This window comes from Notamacropus eugenii, chromosome 4, assembly GCF_028372415.1.
Source record: "Notamacropus eugenii isolate mMacEug1 chromosome 4, mMacEug1.pri_v2, whole genome shotgun sequence".
NCBI classification, from domain to species: domain Eukaryota; kingdom Metazoa; phylum Chordata; class Mammalia; order Diprotodontia; family Macropodidae; genus Notamacropus; species Notamacropus eugenii.
In genome coordinates, this window is record NC_092875.1 from 430630927 (window position 1) to 430652849 (window position 21923).

The following is a 21923-nucleotide window of genomic DNA, read 5'->3' on the forward strand; positions in this document are numbered from 1 at the left end:
CCAATGAACTCTTAGAGTTGAGAGGAACTTCAATGGTTTCCTGTATGTGAACAAGAATGCCTTTTACAATATCTTTGAAAAGTGCTTATTCTGTCTCCAGTGTTGTGGAATTCAATTATCTCCCAAAGCAGTCAGTTCCTTAGGAGAGTTCTAATTGTTAACAGATGATGTGGAAAAACTGAGACACTAATTCATCGTTGGTAGAATTGTGAACTGATCCCACCATTTTGGAGAGCAATCTGAAATTAAGTCCAAAGAGTTAGTAAACTGCCTATACCATCTGATCCCGCAATACCACTACTAGATCTATTTCCAAAGATGATTAGGGAAGGAGGAAAAGAATCTATATGTTCTAAAATGTTTATAGCAGCTCTCCTTGTGGTGGCAAAGAACCAAATATCACAGGGATACCCATCAACTGTGGAATGGTTGAACAAGTTGTGACATGTGTTTGTGATGGAATACTACTGTACTATAGGAAATGATGAGCTAGGTGCTCTCAGAAAAAGACTTTCAGGAAATACTGAAGGGCAAAGTGAGCAGAACCTAGGGAACACCGTAGACAGTAAAAGCAATGTTGTTTTAAGAACAACTTTGAGAGAATAATCATTTCGACTATTATAAATACCCGAATTAATTATAAAGGACATATGAAGAAAGATGCTATCTGTATCCAGAAAAAGAACTGATAAATAGAAGTATTTGTAAAATAATTGTACATATATATATTTGTGTATAATGGGGGGAGGGCAAAAAAAGAGAAAAAAATGAAAAAAATGAAATTTATGTGATTATTATATATTTAAAAGAAATGGTAAGTGAACATAATAGGTTTGCAGTTTCATGTGCAATCATCTTTTTTATTTTACTGTGTTATGAAAATGCTTGCTTTATTCCATAAATTAAAAATAAAACAAATGGGAAAAAAAAAAAAAACTTTTCCTCTATCCAGATAAAAATCTGTCTTCCTGAAGCTTTCATCTGTTGTTTAGCCTCTATTTACCAGCTCCTTGTCTGCTTCTTATAAACGTCCAGGTTTCTCCTCTATCCTTAAAAATTTCTAATTCAACACTTAATCTATAATACTCTTTCTATTCAAAGCCAAACTCAAAGAAAAAGCTGTCCACACTTGCTCTCTCTCCTTTCTTTCCTCTCACTCAATTCTTAAGCCTTGGCAATCTGGCTTCTGATCTCACACTCAATGCAAATTGTTCTCTTTAAAGTTACCAGTGATATCTTCATTGGCAAATCTAATGACTTTTTCTCAGTCCTTGACATTTGACACTGTTGACTAATCTATCCTCCTAGGCACTTTTCCTTTCTGTGTTTGCAAAACATTCTCCATTCTTTTCCTATGTGATAAATACTTATAGGGTTGGTACTTGATTCAGGAAGACCTGAGTTCAAATCCAGCCTTGGACACTTACAACCTTTGGGACCCTGGAAAAGTCACAACTTATGTTTGCCTCAATTTTCTCAACTGTAAAATGGGAATAATAACACCTACCTCTCAGGGTTGTTGTGAAAATCAAATGATAATATTTATAAAGCACTTAGTATAGTGCCTGGCACATAATAGGCACTATGCCCTTTACCTTTCTCTACCTCTGTTCTCAGTTTCCTCCACTGAATCATCATCTGCGTCCTACTCCCTAATTGGGTACATATCCCAAGAATCTGTCCTGGGACCCCAATTGTCTCTTTCTACATTCTTTTTCAGTGATGTTACCAGCTCATTTGGGCTTAATTATCACCTCTCTGCAGATGACTCCAAGATTTATGTATCTATCTTTACTGGGCTCCTATATCAAAACATCAACAACCAATGCTGTTGTAATTAATTAAACAATAAATAACTGAATAATAAACATTGATTTATTGCCCAGAATGCCCTTTCTTCTCCCTTAAGCCAATTAACAGAATCTTAATTAACAATTAACAGAGTTGAGAGGAACTTCGACAGTCACCTGTATGTGGACATTCAGGAATTCCTTTTACAAAATCTTTGAAAAGTATGTTTCTAACTGGATGTTGGATGTTTCCAACTGGATATCATGTAGATACCTCAAGTTTAACAAGTCCAAAACATCATTCATTTTCATTCCCATCATTCTGGTCATCCAACTTCATAACCTCAGAGACATCCTCAACTCCTCACTTTATTTCCTCATTTAATCACTTGCCAAATCTTGTCCATTTTAAGCAGACAGCATATCTTGTATCCTCCTCTTTGCTCATCTAATCATCACCCAAGTTCAGGCCCTCAGCAGCTTTTACCTAGACCAGCAGTTTCAAACTCAAATAGAAACTGATCCCTCAAAGCCACATATTGACTTAGGAGGCCAAAAATTAGTATTATTTTCATTGCATTGTATTTTTACTTATTTTGTTAAACATTTCCTGATTACAATTTAACCTCGTTCAGCTGTCACTAGTTTGTGAGAAGCAAGTTTGACACCTCTGACCTTAGACTATTGCAACAAGCTTTTACGTGTTCTCTCTGTCCCATCTTCCACATATCTGCTAAATTTAGATTCCTTAGGCACAGCTCTGACTACATCATTCTTGTGCCCTTAAAGTGGTTTCTTGTTGCCTTTGTTCTCAAAGAGGACCAAAATGACATCACCACGATAAAGTCAAGTTTCAATGTGTCCGACTGTGGCTGATCAGACCAATATGAGCTTGGAATGCTCTACCACAGATTGGGCACAGACAGTCCATGTGAACATTTGGGGTAGTTATTCCAAATTTGTGCCTACTACATTTACCTTGTGCTGTCTCAATTCTGCTTTGCTCAAAGAGCACAGCACCTTTTCTGATGTGGGCACACCATGCTGAGTGGTCTTGTGCCAGTGTCTTCCATGTTGCACAATCAAATCCAAAGTTCTTGAGAGAGACCTTGAGAGTGTCCTTGTATCTCTTCTTCTGACCACCATGAAATCGCCTGCCCCAAGCAAATTCTCCATAAAACAGTCTTTTTGGCAAGTGTACATTTTGCATTTGAACAATGTGGCCAGCCCATCAGAGTTGTGCTCTTTGAAGCATGGTTTAAATACTTGGCAGTTCAGTTCAAGCAAGGACTTCAGTGTCTGGTACCTTATCCTGCCAGGTGATCTTCAGAATCTTCCTAAGATGGATCAAGTGGAAGCGTTTCCGTTTCTTGGCATGGCGCTGGTAGACTGTCCACGTTTCATAGGCATACAATAATGAGGTCAGCACAACGTCTCTGTAGACCTTCAATCTGGTGGTCAGTCTAATGCCCCTTCTCTCCCATTCATTTCTTCAGAGCCTCCCAAACATTGAGCTAGCTCTGACAATGCATGCATGGCCTAAGATCAACTACAAACTCCTTTCTTAGGCCTTTACAACCCTTTAGTGTTTAAAGGTAGGTCCCAACCTACCATTCCATGAATGGCCTGATTGTTGGTCCTCCCACAGGGTATTCCATCTCTTACCTTCTTGCCTTCACACAGGTTCTTTTTCACAAGTAGAATTCAAATTTCACTTCTCCAATAGAAGCTTTCTTGACTGACCTTCCCCTACTCAAATCCCTTTTTCTATCATCCCGCCTCTGCTCAAGTCCTACTAACATAGTTCTTGGCCCATGGCAGGCCTCAGTAAATGGAGCTGTGCCTTCGATTTACTAGAAACCTGTCAGTTTTCAGGCTTTGTGACCCCAGAGTCTTATTCAGAATCACAGAAGAAAGGATTTGTCTGTCCTCACATCTCTTTGCCTTCTTGTTTGCTTTAGATATGAATGAGTAAAGCATTCCTTTAGACTTCCCAGGTCTCTGTCTTCTCATCTGTAAAAGGAATTATGACTGCTTAATAAATATTTATTGAATTGATTGAAAATGACCTTTAGGCGACCTTCCAACTCTAACATTCTGCGATTATAAGATTTCTTTTGGCTTGGTTTTTTCATAGCTGATACTGTAGTTTGGCTGAGGGCGCCATCTCCTGGGCTTGTGGCAAATTTCATCCTGCCTTGTAATAGCTTATATATACAAGGGTGCCCAAAAAGTCTTAGTGCAGTTTACAACACAAAGGCACAAATGCAGTTGCGACACCCATACCCAACAATCATGTGAAAAAGGTAATGAAGAAATTAATTTTTAATTAATATCACCATTTTATGAAATCTTAGAGAAGTTAAGCAATTTGTTCAAGATCACATCAAGCTAGAAAGGGGTAGATGCATAGTCTTCTTTTTTTTAAATTACATTACATTTTCCTTTTTTAACAAATAAAAATCTGTCTCCTCCCCCACATACACTTATCTCCCCATTTCCATTAAGAAGAAAAACAAAATTCCTGCTACAAATATACACAAACAATCAAAACAAATTCCTGCATAGACTATGTTTTAAAGGCTATATTCTATGGATAAATATCTGTAAGATATAACCCGTGCAGGAATTTGTTTTAATTTTCTATATATTTTTGTAACGAGAGCAGGTATAGTAGGTAATACATATGTGAGTATGTGTATATATGTATATGGATACATTCTGTACTTGGAGTTCATCATTACATCTCTGCCAAGAGCAGGGTAACTTACTTCACTATTATCTCACTCCAGTTCCAGTGTCCTTTATCTCCTAAACATGTTGCCTTTCTAGGAATACAAAATAACCATGGAAATAGAATCCTTACTTCTTAAATACACAAGATAGAAGACTCTTTTTGAAATTTGGGGTGTTCCTTTTATATCTACCCATGTTCCTTTTCTCAAAAGATGAAGGATGGGACAAGGTTAGCTTTTATTCTGGACCACTTCGTTCTCTTTGTACACCCCCATACTCCTCTCTCCCACAACACACCTTTTTCCCCTTGGTAAAAAAGTGTTTATACTTGTTTCTTTCAGATTTCTTTCTTGAGAGCCTCTCTCATTCCTCCTGGACTTGACTTCATTTGTAGAACCTTCTAAAAATCTACTTTCTTAAAAATTTTCCAATAGATAGGGTTGCCAAAATAGAAAAGATGGGAATTTTTTAGAGAAATTATCTCTTCATGTTAGAAACGATGGTAGAAAAGGAGAACAACGTGTGTGTTGGACAAGGATTGCCATGTGCCATAGATCTGGGCAGAGAAGTTTTCATAGGGTTCAGAGGAAGGAAAGATCAGCTCCCAGAGACTAAAATTCTTCAGAGGAAGTGAGTCTAGGAGGAATGGGAAGCTCTGGAGAATGATATTTGAAAGACACAAACATCAATGACTCTAGTGAGAAGAAAAAAGAAGGCAGTAATCTAAAGAGATCGAAGTAAATGCAGAGGGATTTTTTAAAATTTTGGACTTAAAGGCTAAAACTTAAATACACAATAAGAAAAGAAATATTATGTTATGATTTATGTATGGTATAATTATATTATAAACTTAAATATTGAAACTTAAATACAAAAGAAGAAAAGAAAAAAAACATTGTCATGTATACAGCAGCACATAAGAGAGGACTTAAAATATAGGGAAATAAATTTCCATTTCAAGAAAGCCTATATAGTAAATGCTATTCATTGTGTTGAGAGCTGTCCACCTTCTTTTTGCTTCTTTGCAAGTTTTCTTTTGTTCTCCGCTGCTCACTTTTTACCTTGTTCTTTCCCCCCACACTTTCCTCTTTCTACAAATCCCTACCGAGGGATTTTTCACTATCCTATTTTCTCACTTATATGTTTTTTTATTTTTTTTTTATTAAACTTTTAACATTTATTTTCACACAATTTTGGGTTACAAATTTTCTCCCCCTTTTTCCCCTCCCCCCCCCAAACCCAAGCTTTCTAATTGCCCCTGTGACCTATCTGCTCTCTCCTCTATCCTCCCTCCCTGCCCTTGTCTCCGTCTTCTCTTTTGTCCTGTAGGGCCGGATAGCTTTCTTGACCCCTTAACCTGTATTTCTTGTTACCCAGTGGTAAGAACATTACATTTGGTCCTAACACTTTGAGTTCCGACTTCTTTAGCTCCCTCCCTCTCTACCCCTTCCCCTTGGAAGACAGGCAGTTCAATATAGGCCATATCTGTTTAGTTTTGCAAATGATTTCCATACTAGTTGTGTTGTATAGGGCTAACTATATTTCCCTCTATCCTGTCCTGTCCCCCATTACTTCTATTTTCTTATGGTCCTTTCCCTCCCCATGAGTGTCAACCTCGTATTGCATTCTCCTCCCCATGCCCTCCCCTCCATCCTCCCCCCCATCCTGCTTGTACCCCTGTCCCCCACTCTCCTGTATTATGAGATAGGTTTTCCTATCAAAATGAGTGTGCATTATATTCTTTCCTTTAGTGGAATGTGATGAGAGTAGACCTCGTGTTTTTCTCTTGCCTCCCCTCTTTATCCCTCCCCTAATAAGTCTTTTGCTTGCCTCTTTTATGAGAGATAATTTGCCCCATATAACTTCTCCCTTTCTCTTCCCAATATTTCTCTCTCACTGCTTGATTTCATTTTTTTTTTTTTAGTATATGATCCCATCCTCTTCAATTCACTCTGTGCACTCTGTCTCTATGTATGTGTACGTGTGTGCATGTGTGTGTGTGTGTGTACTCCCACCCAGTGCCCAGATACTGAAATGTTTCAAGAGTTATAAATATTGTCTTTCCATGTAGGAATGTAAACAGTTCAACTTTAGTAAGTCCCTTATGATTTCTCTTTGCTGTTCGCCTTTTCATGGTTCTCTTCATTCTTGTGTTAGAAAGCCAAATTTTCTTTCCAGCTCTGGTCTTTTCATCAGGAAAATTTGAAAGTCTTCTATTTCATTGAAAGACCATTTTTTCTCCTGAAGTATTATACTCAGTTTTGCTGGGTAGGTGATTCTTGGCTTCAGTCCTAGTTCCTTTGACTTCTGGAATATCCTATTCCATTCCCTTCTATCCCTCAATGTAGAAGGTGCCAGGTCTTGTACTATCCTGATTGTATTTCCACAATACTTGAATTGTTTCTTTCTAGCTGCTTGCAATATTTTCTCTTTCACCTGGGAATTCTGGAATTTGTCCACAATGCTCCTAGGAGTTTCTCTTTTTGGTTCTCTTTCATGCGGTGTCCTGCAGATTCCTTGAATATTTATTTTGCCTTCTGGTTCTAGAATCTCAGGGCAGTTTTCCTTGATAATTTCATGGAAGATGATGTCTAGGCTCTTCTTTTGATCATGGTTTTCAGGTAGTCCCAGAATTTTTACATTGTCTCTCCTGATTCTATTTTCCAGGTCAGTTGTTTTTCCAATAAGATATTTCACATTATCTTCCATTTTTCGAATCTGTGCGGTATGTTCTGAGATATCTGTCTTTCTCAAAAAGTCCAAAGCTTCCATCTGTACCATTCCAGATTTGAAAGATCTATTTTCTTCAGTGAGCTTTTGAATCTCCTTTTCCATTTGGTTAATTCTGCTTTTGAAAGCATTCTTCTCCTCATTGGCCCCTTGCACCTCCCTTGCAAGCTGAGTTAGGCTAGTTCTCAAGGTGCCAATTTCTTCAAGATTTTTTTGGTTCTCCTTTAGCAGGGAGCTGATCTGTTTTTCATGCTTCTCCCTTATCCCTCTCATTTCCCTTCCCAGTCTTTCCTCCACCTCTCTAACTTGATTTTCAAAATTCCTCTTGAGCTCTTCAATGGCCCGAGCCCGTTGGGTGGGCTGGGACACAGAGTCCTCGATTTCTGTGTCTTTGCCTGATGGCAAGCCTTGTTCCTCCCCATCAGAAAGGAAGGGAGGAAGTGTTTTTTCTCCAATAAAGTACCCTTCAATAGTTTTATTTCTTTTCCCTTTTCTTGGCATTTTCTCCACCTAGTGGCCTGACCTCTGAATGTTCTCCTCACACCCACCTCGCCTCCTGGTCCTCCCAGCCAGCGTTTGGGGACTGAGATTCAAATGCTGCTTCCCGCCTTAGGATTTTTGGCGGGGGCAGGGCTGTTATTCAGTGTTAAATTAGGCTCAGGTGCTGAGGTCAGGGGCAGGGCCGCCTCTCTGGCTCAATTCCCTCAGGGGGTTTATGCACAGACCTTCCACAATGGATCCAGGCTTCCGCTGGCTTGGGGAGCCCCCGTCAGCTGCCGCCTCTCAGCCCCCACCTCCCGGGGGGGGGGGGGGGGGGCCGAGCCTTGGGGGCACCTCACTCCCCTCTCAACCCGCCAAAGAGACTCTCTCACCTACCCCCGTCGGTCACCTGTTGGGGGGGGGCCCGTGCTGCCGCTGAAGATCCCGCCTCCGGAGCCCTTTCAGATCTGTGCCTCTCGGAGCCGCCACCGCCACCGCAGGTCCGGGCTGGGCACCGCGTCTGCAGCGCGACGGACCTTTTGCGAGAGGTTTGCTGGTCCCTCTGTGGGTGGGGGGACCCGCGTGGCCGCTGGAGATCCCGTCCTGTAGCCCTCTCGGATCTTTTTCTCACGGTGTCGCTGCCGCGGTATGGTTGCTCTCTGCTACCCGCCCTGGCGCCCAGTCCACGGCGCGAAGGACCCCCCGTGAGAGGTTTGCAGGTCTCTCCAGAACAGAAATCTCCCTTGCTCCAATATTCCGTGGTCTCTGGGTGCAGAATTCACCCTGGGTTAGTCCCCTCTGCCGTTCTGTAGTTTGCGGGTTCGGAGCTATGTGTATGTGCGTCTTTCTACTTCGCCATCTTGGCTCTGCCCCCTTATATGTTTTTTTAAAGACATGTACAGAAGAAGGAACCTGGGACAGGTACAGAAATATGGCATGATCTAGAGCATAGTGGATAGAACACTGGACCTGGAGTCAGGAAGACTGAAGTTCACATTCTGACTCAGACAGAGCTGTGTGACCTTGGGCAAGTCATATAACCTCTGTGTTTCTGAATTTCCTGAATTGTAAAATGAGTATAATAATAGCAGCTACCCCCTAGGATTACTGTGAAGATAAAAATGAGATATTATTTGTAAAATGCTCCACAAACGTTAAATTGCTATATTATTACAGCTATGATTATGGTCTCCTAAGAAGTGTCAGGATTAATAAAGTTCAGGATGAAGGGAGGCTACTAAAGACAAAAGAATTTTTTAAAATCTGTATTGGAAAAAAGAGGAGAATCAAAAAAAGAATGGAAGGACTAATAATGGGGATGGGAAGGAAAACACTATGTCTTTGAAAGCAACCCAGTCCCTGAATTTTCTCATACATTTCAATAGCCCAGATCCCTGGTGCCTCTGTGCAAGGCATCTGGCTCTCTCCACCGCACCTAGATCACTTAATTAGCTTACTTGTCACTCCTAAGTCACATCCAGAACTTCCCACAGTCTTACTGTATAAAAGTACCAATTTTATCCTCATCAAATGCACAGACTCCCTAGGAATCTGACCTGCTTGTTTTGACTTCACAAATAAACTTGCTACTTGAACTGGAAAGCTTAAGTGGTCAAATTCTCTTGAGGCAGACCCACTCCCTGCACCCTTACATTTTGGGAGTTCCCAGCACCCCTAGATCACAGCACCACCATTTAGGTGGAAGGGAAGATGATGGTAAAAATGGTGGAAAGAAGGCAGAACTACTGTTATTTTCTTCTGTTTTCTGTCAAGAAAACTGGAAAGAATAGGACAACAATGTCTGTAAGGGAACTGAAAAGGGAATAAAAACAAAGAGATAGTAAGACTTCACCAGACCTAGCTTAACTACACCCCAGGGTATGACAGTGCTGGAAGATGTGATTGCTGAGCCCCTACAAATCATCCTTGGAAAACTGGAGAAAAAGGGAGGGATGCCATGGAACTGGGGAAGAACAAATGTCTCAATTTTCAAAAAAGAAAGGAAGAGAGTGGATTCTATAAGCTATAGGCTGCTGAGTTCATTCCCAGCAAAATTCTACAACATATTATTAAACAGATGGTTAGTGAACATCCAGAAAAAGAGACAAAAAAAAGTCTTATCAAAAACATGTTGTGCCAGGTTTGTACATCCCCATAGACCACAAACTATTCACAGCAGTACTTTTTTTGTAGTAGCAAAAAAACCCCCAGTACCAAATGGCTAGAGAAATCACGGTATTTTATTATAATTGTAATATTATTGTGCCCTGACAACTAGTGAATGTGAGGAATTAAAAGAAATTTGGGAAACTTCATTTATACTGGTGCAGGTCAACCAGGTATAAAGCTACCTCAGTAATGTAGAGGAAGGAAACAAGTATTTGTTAAGCCTGCTATGTGTAAGGCAGTTTATGAAGAATGACTTGCCCAGATTCATACATCTAAGAAGTGTCAGATGTCAAATTTGAACTCGACTTTCTGACTTCATGTCTAGGGTGTCATCCACTGAAACAATGGAGAAAACAGCACTAAGACAGACCAGAATTTGGATCATTGCAACGTCCAGGTGTTACTCCAGAGCACTAATGACGAAACATTCCTCCCTCCTCTTAGGAGAGAAGTACAGAATGATTTCAGATTGTCAAACAAGGTCAATGGGACTGTTTGTTTTATTTAACCATGTTTCTTTGTTACAAGGGCAGGTTCCTTGGGGTGAGGGTTGGAAAGTGAAATCGATGTAAAAACAAAAAGCATCAACAAAAGTTTTTTAATCATGCTAGCTTAATCAAATTTTCTTTTTTAAAAAACATAGTATTATTTAATGAGCAGATTAGGGGGTTGCTATAGATTATGTTCCTATATTTTAGCAACACATTTGATAAAGAAGCCCATGCTAAGAGATAGGCAAACATTTATATGCCATCTAATCTGTGTCACTTTAAAATTATTATCTCATTTGATCCTCTTAACAATCCTTGGAGGTAGGATTATTATTCCCATTGTACAGTTAAGGAAACTGAAACAAACAGAGGTTAAGTGAGTTGCCCGGGATTACATAGCTAGTAGGTGTCTGAAGCTAGACTTGACTCCAGACTCAGCATGCAATAGGTTAAATGATATTGCAGTTAGGTGGCTATAAAGTTTAGTAGCCTAGGGTGGAGAGAAGTGCCCCGCATTAAGGCTTTCTAGTATAGTCCTGAGAAATCCTGACTCTGAAGAGATAGATCGAAAATTTTCTTGTTGCCTCTATCATTATGCCTCCACACCACAGCAAAATTTAAGTTTAGAAATGACTCATGTTTAGAGTTTCTCATAAAGGGATTAAAAGAGTCCCTTCTAGAAAGATGCACATACAAAGTAAGATGGGAGTATCACAGCTATTTATTTCATCTGCCGCAAAAAATACTTAAAAACAAAAAATGCTCAAAAGGACCTATTGAAAAACACTCAAAACGTAGCAGTATCCCATAAAATTTTTTATATTCTCCTGGGAGCTTGACACCTAAAATAAGAAGCACTTTATGGAAACTGCTAAACAACCATTTCACCTTCACCTTGGCTCTTCACTACTTAAACTTCAAAGTCCTTTAAGGTCCATACCTTTTGGGAAACCAGGGTATGACTTGGGCAATCCTCTGGTTCTCTTCTGAGATAATGCTTTAGAGATCACTTCCTCATAAACAACTGTTACCTGGACCTCAGAATCTCCCATCCTCTAGGACTCATGAGGTTGAGTCTGATGCTAGAAAACACCTATCTCAGCATTGTCATTAGGTCACCTGTGCTCAGGGAAAGAAATACAAAGCAGGAGAAATAGCCGGAGACTTCAGGTCAGACTCCGCCCCTTTTAGCCAAGCAAACGTGTTCACTGATATGTGTGGACGTTGTCATGATCCTGAGAGATTGGAAGTTGCCTTTCTTTCTAAAGTGAACTGATTTGACAGCTCTTGCTGCTCTACTTTCTTTGATTTTTTTCTTTTCTTTTAAAAGAATGTTTTATTCATTTTAAACTTAAATACAAAATGAGAAAAGAAAAAAAGAACATTTCCATGTACACAGCAGAACATGAAAGGATTCAATAGAAACCAATAAATGTCCATTTCATAAAATCTATGTAATAAATCCCACACTTTGTTTTCAAAGCAATCCAGCTTGTCTATGCTTCCTTCTAGGTTTTCTTCTGTTCTCTGCTGTGTACTTTTTATTTCATTTTCTTTCCCTCTTCTTCCTCCCTTCTTTTTCAATCAATAAGTATTTCCTTTCTCTCCTTCCAACTCCCACATCAAAAGAAAAGAAGAAAAATGAGATCCTTGAAATAAATATCTGTAGTCAAGCAAAAAAAAAATCCTAATATTTCTGAATTAATTACATGAGTGTCTTATTCTACATATTGATTCTATATAGGTCTAGAGATAACATAGCTCATCACTGGTCCTCTGGAATCACAGCTGGTCATTGCAATGATCAAAGTTCTTAAGTCTGTAAAAAATGTTTGTCTTTATAATATTTTTAAGGCATTAGTTATTCACCTTGTTCTGTTTACTTCATTCAGTATCAGTTAAAATGTACCTATTCTGTGCTAGGCACTTTGCTATCTGATGAGGCTACGAGCAAGAAAAAGAAAGACAGCCTCTGTCCTCAAACACCTTCAGTCTAATGGGGGAAGACAATACACAAAAGAAAGCTTTTGTGAAAAGAGGGGAGGGTGCCAGTGGGTATCTAGTTTGGGGAGGATGATGTTGGTGGAGTTGAAACGAATCAGAGAAGTTGATGGGAGATGAAGTTTATATACATATTCCCAGGTTTCTCTGGAACTATTCCTTTCAAAAATGATACATGTTGGAGAAGATGTGGGAAAACTGGAACACTAATTTGTTGTTGGTGGAATTGTAAACAGATCCAATTATTCTGGAGAGCAATTTGGAATGATGCCCAAAGGAATATAAAACTGTGCATACTCTTTGACCCAGCAGTACTATTTCTAGAGATCATAAAAATGAGAAAAGGACCCACATGCACAAAAATATTTATAGCAGCTCTTTTTGTGGTGGCCAAGAATTGGAAATTGAGGAGATGCCCATAAATTGGGGAATGGTTGCACAAATTGTAGTATTTGAATATAATAGAATACTATTGTTCCATAAGAAATGATGAGCAGGCAGACTTCAGAAAAACTTGGAAAGACTTACATGAAGTGAGTGAAGTGAGCAGAACCAGGAAAACACTGTATATAGTGACAGCAACATTGTATGAAGATCAGCTTTGACAGACAGTTCCTCTCAGCAATAGGATGATCTAAGACAATTCCAAAAGATTCATGATAGAAAATGTTGTCCACATCCAGAGAAAGAACTATGGAGTCTGAATACAGGTCGAAGTATACTATTTATTCTTTTGAGTGTGTTTTTTTCTTTCTCATGGATTTCCCCATTTGTTCTGATTCTTCTTTCACAACATGACTAATGTAGAAGTATGTTTAATATGATTGTACAAGTACATCAGATTACTTGTCATCTTGGGGAGGGGAAAGGGGCAGGAGTGAGGGAGAAAAAAATTTGGAACTCAAAATATTATAAAAGTGAATGTTGAAAACTTAAAAAAAGTAAAGAAAACCTATCTGGTTCATAATTTCTTATGCCATAATAGTATTTTTACTACATTTATATACCATATTTTATTCAGCCATTCCCTAGTTGATGTATATTCTCTTAGATTACAACTCTCTGCTGCTACAAATAGATTGCTATAAATATTTTTGCACAAAGTAGTTCTTTTTTTCTGTCTTTGATATCTTTTGGGGTATAGTACCAAGTAGAAGAGTCACTCCAAAGAGTATGCACAGTTTAGTGGCATTTCAGACATGGTTATATTATGTTTTCTAAAATGGTTTGACCCATTCATGGTTCCACCAATAATGCATCAATATGTCAGTGGGAAAAACACTGACATTAATATTTGTCATTTTCATTTTTGTCATCTTTTCCAATCTGATAGGTATGAGGTGGAACCTCGAAGTTGCTTTAATTTGCATCTCTTAAGTATGAGAGATTTGGAGCATTTTTTCATATGATTGTTGTTTATTTGGATGCCTTCTTTGAAAACAACTTGTTTGTATCCTTAAGTCAGTCCTTTCTCCCCAGTCTGAGCATTTGGAAGTCCTCTGAGTTCACCTACTTTAACAAGGGACCCATGCATAAAAAGAAGCCAGTGATCATGCTTAGTTCCAAGGGATGTGTCACAGTCTAGCATGTTTGGGAGCTCTCTTGCTTATCACCATTACAGGGATATGGAAGTGGCAGACTGACGTGACTTGAAAAGTAGTCACAAATAGATCAACATGAGCTTGGAAGGTCTCCGAAGGAATGCTAAAAGCATTTGTCATTAGTCATCTGTTGTTTAGCATGTCCATCAATGACTTGAATGAAGGCATCGTGGACCTGCTTGACATATTTGCCAGTGACACAAAGCTAAGGGCAATAGCTAACATTAGATAACAAAACTAGGATCTGAAAAGATCTCTACAACACTGGGCGGAATCTAATAAAGAACAAATTTAAAAGGTATAAGTAATAAATATAAATGTAAAGACATATTTGGGTTTTAAAGAAGTGTTATGAGTACAGGGTTAGGAGGTCTGACACGAAGCAGTTAATCTCAAAAAAAATCTGGTGGGTTTAGTGGACTGCCAGTTCAATATGAGTCAATAGTGTGATATTGCTGTCAAAATCCCACACTACCTTAGGTTGCATTAAGGGAGCCAGAGGACAATCCCATTTTACTTTGCTCTGGTCAAACCATATCAGAAAAATTAGGCTCAATTCTAGACTTCACAGTTTAGAGGGGACATTGTAAAGTTGGAGCATGTCTAGAGAAAGGCAATTAAAATGATGAAGGGTCTCAAAATCATTCCATGAGAGGATCAGTGGAATGAACCAGGGATGTTTACAAGAAAAGAAGCCTAAACAAGGATGGGATAGCTATCTAAGAGGGAATAAATTTATTGCATGTGATTGTTGAGGACAGAACTAGGAACCATAGATAGAAGCTTCAGAGAGCTTTGTGAAAAGGAAAAACTTCCTAACAATTAGAAATATCCCAAAGTGGAATGGACTATACCATAAGCCGTAGAGTGAGTTTCTCTTCACTAGAAGTAAAGGGTGGATTTTTGTTGGATGTATTGTAGAAAGCGTGCTATGAGTGTCCAATTGTGTGATGCAATTGAAATTGTGTTGGATTTGAAGTCAAATAACTTGGTTTAAAATCCTGGCTCCACCACTTTCTACCTGAGGGTGGTCTTATTTATAAAATGACAAGGTTGAATTTGTCTTCCTGTAAATTTATGATCCTATGACTAGGATTTCCTCAGAGGTCCTTCCACCTGTGAGTTTCTATAATTCTGATGTTCTTGGATACTGTGGGTAATCCACACTGGAGGCAACAATTCTGAAATCACTCAGGGATCAATTGTCAAGATATCAAAAGAGAAGATTCCAGCAGACAGACAGCCCAAGTGGTATGTTGGTACCTCCATGATCATAAAAGAGCCTCTGTGTGCAGCCTCCGATGCATTTGGGAAGGTCCTTTATGGAAGCTTTATGGCAAAACATGGATAAAAATTGAACAAGTTCAGAAAGCATGGTGGATTTGTGATAAGCATTGATTGTGTTAGTGTAACCCTCTCTTTGAATAATGCACAGATGCTATAGACTATTCCTTTTAAGTATCTAAAAACTATCTCTTTAAGAGCCAAACAAGAGTTCAGCCATTGTTAATGTAACTTTTAGATAGAACTGGGGATAATGATCATTGGCTCTAGTAGCTGGGAGAGACATCTGAAAATTAGTTTGATATGAAGCCATTTGAAACATCTCCCCCTAAGAAGGTATTTATCTGTGATCTATGAAGACCAATGAAGTATTTGTACTCCAAATGCTTTCCCTTTGGAGTCATCGAATGACTGTGTGGAGCTGGTTTTGCTCTTTGCTTTTTATCTATGAAGAGAGACTATTGCAAGTGTTAGCCTAAGAGAAACTGGTAAGATGAAGAAAGCTTTACCAAGATGGTTGTTTTCAACTTCAACTTGTGGAGAGGATTAAACTAACCAACCAATCAATCAATCAAGTATTGATTAAGTGTTTACTATATGACAGACATTGCCTTAAGCACTAAAGATACAGAAAAAAGCAGTCCTTTCCTTAAGAATAGAGGATTTACATAATATCTTGAGAGAGACTACTAATACTGAAGATTCCAAATATCACACTTGCATAGTGTGGCTGCTGACACTGTCTGCCTGACTCATGTTTCACACATAATGTTTTTGGCACCTACTTTTTTGGGCTATTCACACTGCCAGGTCTGGTTTCCCAGAGAAATGTGATCACTATGTGTTCACATATATATGTGTCTATTGCTCTCATTTGTCAATAAAATATGTTTAGTCATTTTAATATTCATTTAAATGTAGATAAATAATGGGCAGCTAGGGGCACAGTGGAAAGAGCACTAGGTCTGGAATCAGGAAGACTCATCTTCCTGACTCAAACACTAGACCCTAGGCAGGTCACTCAACCCAGTTTGCCTCAGTTCCTTATCTGTAGAATGAAGTGGAGAAGGAAACAGCAAACCACTCCAGTATCTTTGCCAAGAAAATCCCAAATGGGATCACAAAGAGTTGGACATGACTGAAACAACTCAATAACAATAGATAAATAAGAGTAATTACACATGGAAAGCACTGGCATTCAAGGGGGAAGGGAATTCAGGAGTTACATAAGTAAGCATTGTCAATCACAGGATTCCAGTAGAACCTTTAGATTAGTAGCCACCCCTTAGAGGAACCAACATGCTAACATGAGTGCAAGTTGAGGGAGTGAGCCCCCAGAGGTAGAGGGTCTAGGATGGAGGGACAGAGTTGGGTTGAGGATGATGATAGAGGCTCCAGCCACATGTGAATTAAGGAAATGATGTATTCAAAGTTGATTCATACTACATTTAGTGCTGATGTATAACTGAAAAAAACAGCCCATCTTTTATAAAGTTCAAGATGTGGGGGCAGAACCAAGATGGTGGAATAGAAAGATGCACATATACTAGCTCTTCCCCTGCAGCCCATAAAATATTTGTAAAGAAAGACTCTCAATGGGTTCTAGAGCAGCAGAAGCCACAGAACAACAGAGTGGAGGATATTTCCAGCCCAGGGTGACCTGAAAGGCCCATGGGAAACGTCTGTCACACTGGATGCAGAGCAGAGTCTAGCCCAGCCTTGGCCATGCAGCATGACTCTGGGAGGAGGATGAGAGCAGGCCTTGGGGGCAGAATCCCCAGTCCCAGTAGCAGCAGTTCACAGATCCCTCAACCCGCAGGTGCCAAAGGTCAGTGACGGGTTTTTTCAGCTGGCCGAGAAAGGAGAAGAGCCTTCCCATAGCTCTGGCCTCAGGCAGCAGCTGCAGAGGTCACATCAAGTGGAAAGCAGGAGCTTCCATAGCAGCCCCTACAGCAGCCTGCATGCATTGTTGGATCGTAAAACCCCTGGAGGCACTGAGCAGCTGATTCTTACCTGAGACCTGTGTAGAGGCCTTGCCTCCACCTAATATTCCTGGGGGATTTGAGCAGCTGATCTTTATCTCACACTGAATGGCAGCCCTGCCCCTGCAACTTATCTGAATCTCAGCCCCCAGTAGTGGCTTGGCCAAACTGGAGGTGAGGTGGTTGTGAAGAGAAAACTCTATTACTCAGATTCTGGGCACAAAAATTTCTTCTTGTTCCCAGACCAGTGTACACACTTGATTGTATCACCTGGAGGAACTGCGATCTTACAGACCCCCAGAGTATACCCTACTCTTGACAAAGGACCCAAAAGTCAAGTAACTGGTTGGAAAAATGTCCAAAAAAGGGGGAAAAAATAAGACTATAGAAGGTTACTTTCTTGGTGAACAGATACCTTCTCCCATCCTTTTGGATGAGGAAGAACAATGCTTACCATCAGGGAAAGACATAAAAGTCAAGGCTTCTGTATCCCAAACATCCAAAATAAATATTCAATGGTCTCAGACCATGGAAGAGTTCAAAAAGGATTTTGAAAATCAAGTAAGAGAGGTGGAGGAAAAAATTGGGAAGAGAAATGAGAGAGATGCAAGAAAATCATGAAAAGCAAGTCAACAACTTGCTAAAGGAGACCCAAAAAATGCTGAAGAAAATAACACCTTTAAGAATAGGCTAACTCAATTGGCAAAAGAGGTTCAAAAAGCCAATGAGGAGAAAAATGCTTTAAAAAAGCGGAATTAAGCAAATGGAAAAGGAGGTTCAAAAGCTCACTGAAGAAAATAGTTCTTTAAAAATTAGAATGGAACAGATGGAGGCTAGTAACTTTATGAGAGACCAAGAAATCATAAAGCAAAACCAAAAGAATGAAAAAAATGGAAGATAAAGTGGAATATCTCATTGGAAAAACAACTGACCTGGAAAACAGATCCAGGAGAGACAATTTAAGAATTACGGGACTACTTGAAAGCCATGATCAAAAAAAGAGCCTAGACATCATCTTTCATGAAATTATCAAGGAAAAATGCCTTGATGTTCTAGAACCAGAGGGCAAAATAAATATTGAAAGAATCCACCCATTACCTCCTGAAAGAGATCCAAAAAAAGAAACTCCTAGGAACATTGTAGCCAAATTTCAGAGTTCCCAGGTCAAGGAGAAAATTTGCAAGGAACCAGAAAGAAACAATTTGAGTATTGTGGAAATACAATCAGGATAACAAAAGATCTAGCAGCTTCTACATGAAGGGATCGAAGAGCGTGGAATATGATATTCCAGAAGTCAAAGGAACTAGGACTAAAACCAAGAATCACCTACCCAGCAAAACTGAGTATAATACTTCAGGGGAAAAATGGTCGTTCAATGAAATAGAGGACTTTCAAGCACTCTTGATGAAAAGACCAGAGCTGAAAAGAAAATTTGACTTTCAAACACAAGAACCAAGAGAAGCATGAAAAGGTAAACAGGAAAGAGAAATTATAAGTGACTTACTAAAGTTGAACTGTTTACATTCCTACATGGAAAGACAATATTTGTAACTCCTGAAACATTTTTCTGTATCTGGGTAGTTGGTGGGATTACACACACACACACACACACACACACACACACACACACATATACACACACACAGAGAGACAGAGAGCACAGGGTGAGTTGAATAGGATGGGATCATATCTTAAAAAATGAAATTAAGGGGTGAGAGAGGAATATATTGGGAGGAGAAAGGGAGAAATGGAATGGGGCAAATTATCTCTCATAAAAGAGACAAGTAAAAGACTTTTCAGTAGAGGGAAAAAGGGGGGAGATAAGAGAGAAAACATGAAGCTTACTCTCATCACATCTGACTCAAGGAAGGAATAAAATGCACACTCATTTTGGTATGAAAACTTATCTTACAATATAGGAAAGTGGGGGAGAAGGGGATAAGCAGGGTTGGGGGGATGATGAAAGGGAGGGCAATGAGAGGAGGGAGTAATTAGAAGTCAACACTCTTGTGGAAGGACAAGGTCAAAAGAGAGAATAGAAGAAATGGGGGGAAGGATAGGATGGAGGGAAATATAGTTAGTCTTCCACAACATGACTATTATGGAAATCATTTGCAAAACTACACAGCTATGGCCTATATTGGATTGCTTGCCTTCCCAATAGGGATGGGTGGGGAGGGAGGGAGGAAGAGAAGTTGGAACTCAAAGTTTTAGGAACAACTGTTGAGTATTGTTCTTGCATACAACTAGGAAATAAGAAATACAGGTAATGGGGTATAGAAATCTATCTTGCCCTACAGGACAAAAGAGAAGATGAAGATAAGGGAAGGAAGACATGTTAGAAGGGAGGGCAGATTAGTGATGGGGTAATTAGAATGCTCGGCGTTTTGGGGTGGGGGGAGGGGAGAAATGGGGAGATAATTTGGAACTCAAAATTTTGTGGAAATGAATGTTGAAAACAAACAAATAAATAAATAAATAAGAAAGCTGTCCCTTATAGTAAAGCAAGCAAAACTTCCTTGAGGAAAAAGTAATAATTGACATGACAAACAACTTTCCATCTCTGCAAAGAAACTGGAGATCTCTTCTCATAACTCTCCTTTGGGGTCAAGCCTATTCTGCATAATTTTGCAACATCCCAGTTTCAACTGTTTGATAATTTTACTTGTTCTGTATACTATTTACCCAGCTCTGCCTACTTCATTCTGTATCAGTTCATGGAATTCTTTCCATGCTCCTCTGTGTTCATTATATTCATAATTTCCTAGAGCACAATAATATTACATTAATTTATATATCATAGCTTGTTTAGACATTGGGCATCCACTTGGTTTCCAGTTCTGCTATAAAAAAAAAAAATTTCAAGATGTAGTACATGTGAAAGTATAAGAGAGAGCAATTAAGTAAGATTTGGGAAGTTTGGAATTTTTTGGTTGTGGTAGCCTGAGATTCTTTTTTATTTCCTTCTGAAAGCAGTAAGGGACTAGTATGTCACATGAGTAGTTTATCAGCAAGGGTAGGGTCCTGAGCTGCTTTGGAATCAGGCACATCAGTAAGGGGATCTGTGCAAAGATAATGTGGTTTGTAGAATTAAGTTATGCACTCTGAGTCTTCTCCTCTGTTATTAAACTCAATCTTCTCACCCCAAAAGAGTCCCCAGTTACAATAATCATACCTTACAGCTTCAAGAAATATCCATACTGATGACATCAGGGATTCCTTAATTTGCCTCATCACAGAGAACCAAAAACAAATAGCACAGGATTTCAAAAACAATTATTTTTCTCTCCTTCCTGGAAGCTTGAATTTTAAATGAGGCAATCTTTTAATATTCCTTCCATCCAGATGTGATCTGAGGGACAAAAAAAGGTCTCTCTTCTTTCTCCCTTAAAAGTATAGTTTCTACCAGTCTGCTTCAGTGCCTAAACTCTGCCACTGGGAATTTATTCACTTAGGTTAAGACTTTCTGTAACAGGATCATAGTTTATTGTTGAAAGAGACTAGTTGAAATCATGAACTCCATCTGTTTTATTGTAGAGATGAGGAAATCGGGGCCTGGAAGGGCAAAAGTAACTTTCCTAAGCCTGCACAGTGGCAGAGCTGAGATTCAAACCATAATCTTTTGAATATACTGTATTGTAATGCCCAGAAGTACCCTTTTAAAAATGGAAATATCCTTAGAGGAATAATATAAGAAGGTTTTCCTTGCAATAAAGCCTAAATCTGCCTCTCTGAAACTTTGTCCCATCCTACCCAGTTCTTTCCCCTTATATATATACATTATGCACACACACACACACACACACACACACACACACACACACTTAAGTATACATACGCACACTACATATGTACCTAACAAAGGGGACTGGTCATTAAGGAGCAGTCGTTGGAGCATACTGAGTATACTTCTTTTCATGGGAATATTTGGTAAAATGTCTTTCAGACATGCTAGATGGAGGAGTGGTCCTTTATTTCTCTGTCAGAGCATGTGTGATTTTCTATGCCTATTTACTACTGGGTTATTTTGTGGTGAATAAAAGTCATTTAATTAGCTTTTTGTTATTATTTAGTCATTTTAGTCAAGTCCAACTCTTTGTGATGCCATTTTGGGTTTTTCTTGGCAAAGCTACTGGAGTAGTTTTGTCATTTCCTTTTCCGGCTTGTTTTACAGATAAGGAAACTAAGGTAAACAAGCTTAAGTGACTTTCCCTGGGTCAGCTAATAAGTATCTGAGGCTGGATTTGAACTCAGGTCTTCCTGACACCAGGTCTGACACTCTATCCACTATGCCACTTAGTTACTCTTTTAATTGGTTACTAAGCTATGTATGTATACATACATACATACAGTATATAAAAGACTCCAAAGGGCAAACTCTACTTATCTCCCTCAGTAACTATTTAGTGAGAAGGAAGAAATGCTGCAAGCCCCAAGGTGGGGAAGCAAATAACCCAACTGGTCACCATGTGTCCATGAACACATGGCACTTTTACTTATGTTCTATTGTATTTGTTCATTTCTGATCCTAGGCCAATGAGTTTCAGAGATGGAATAATCTTGTGAACTGAGAAAGTCAGAAAAGCCAACAGAGATCTAGCAATTGGAAGTCATAGTAGAGCTTGCCATGGCCACAGCAGCCAAGCCTGGTGAGGAGCC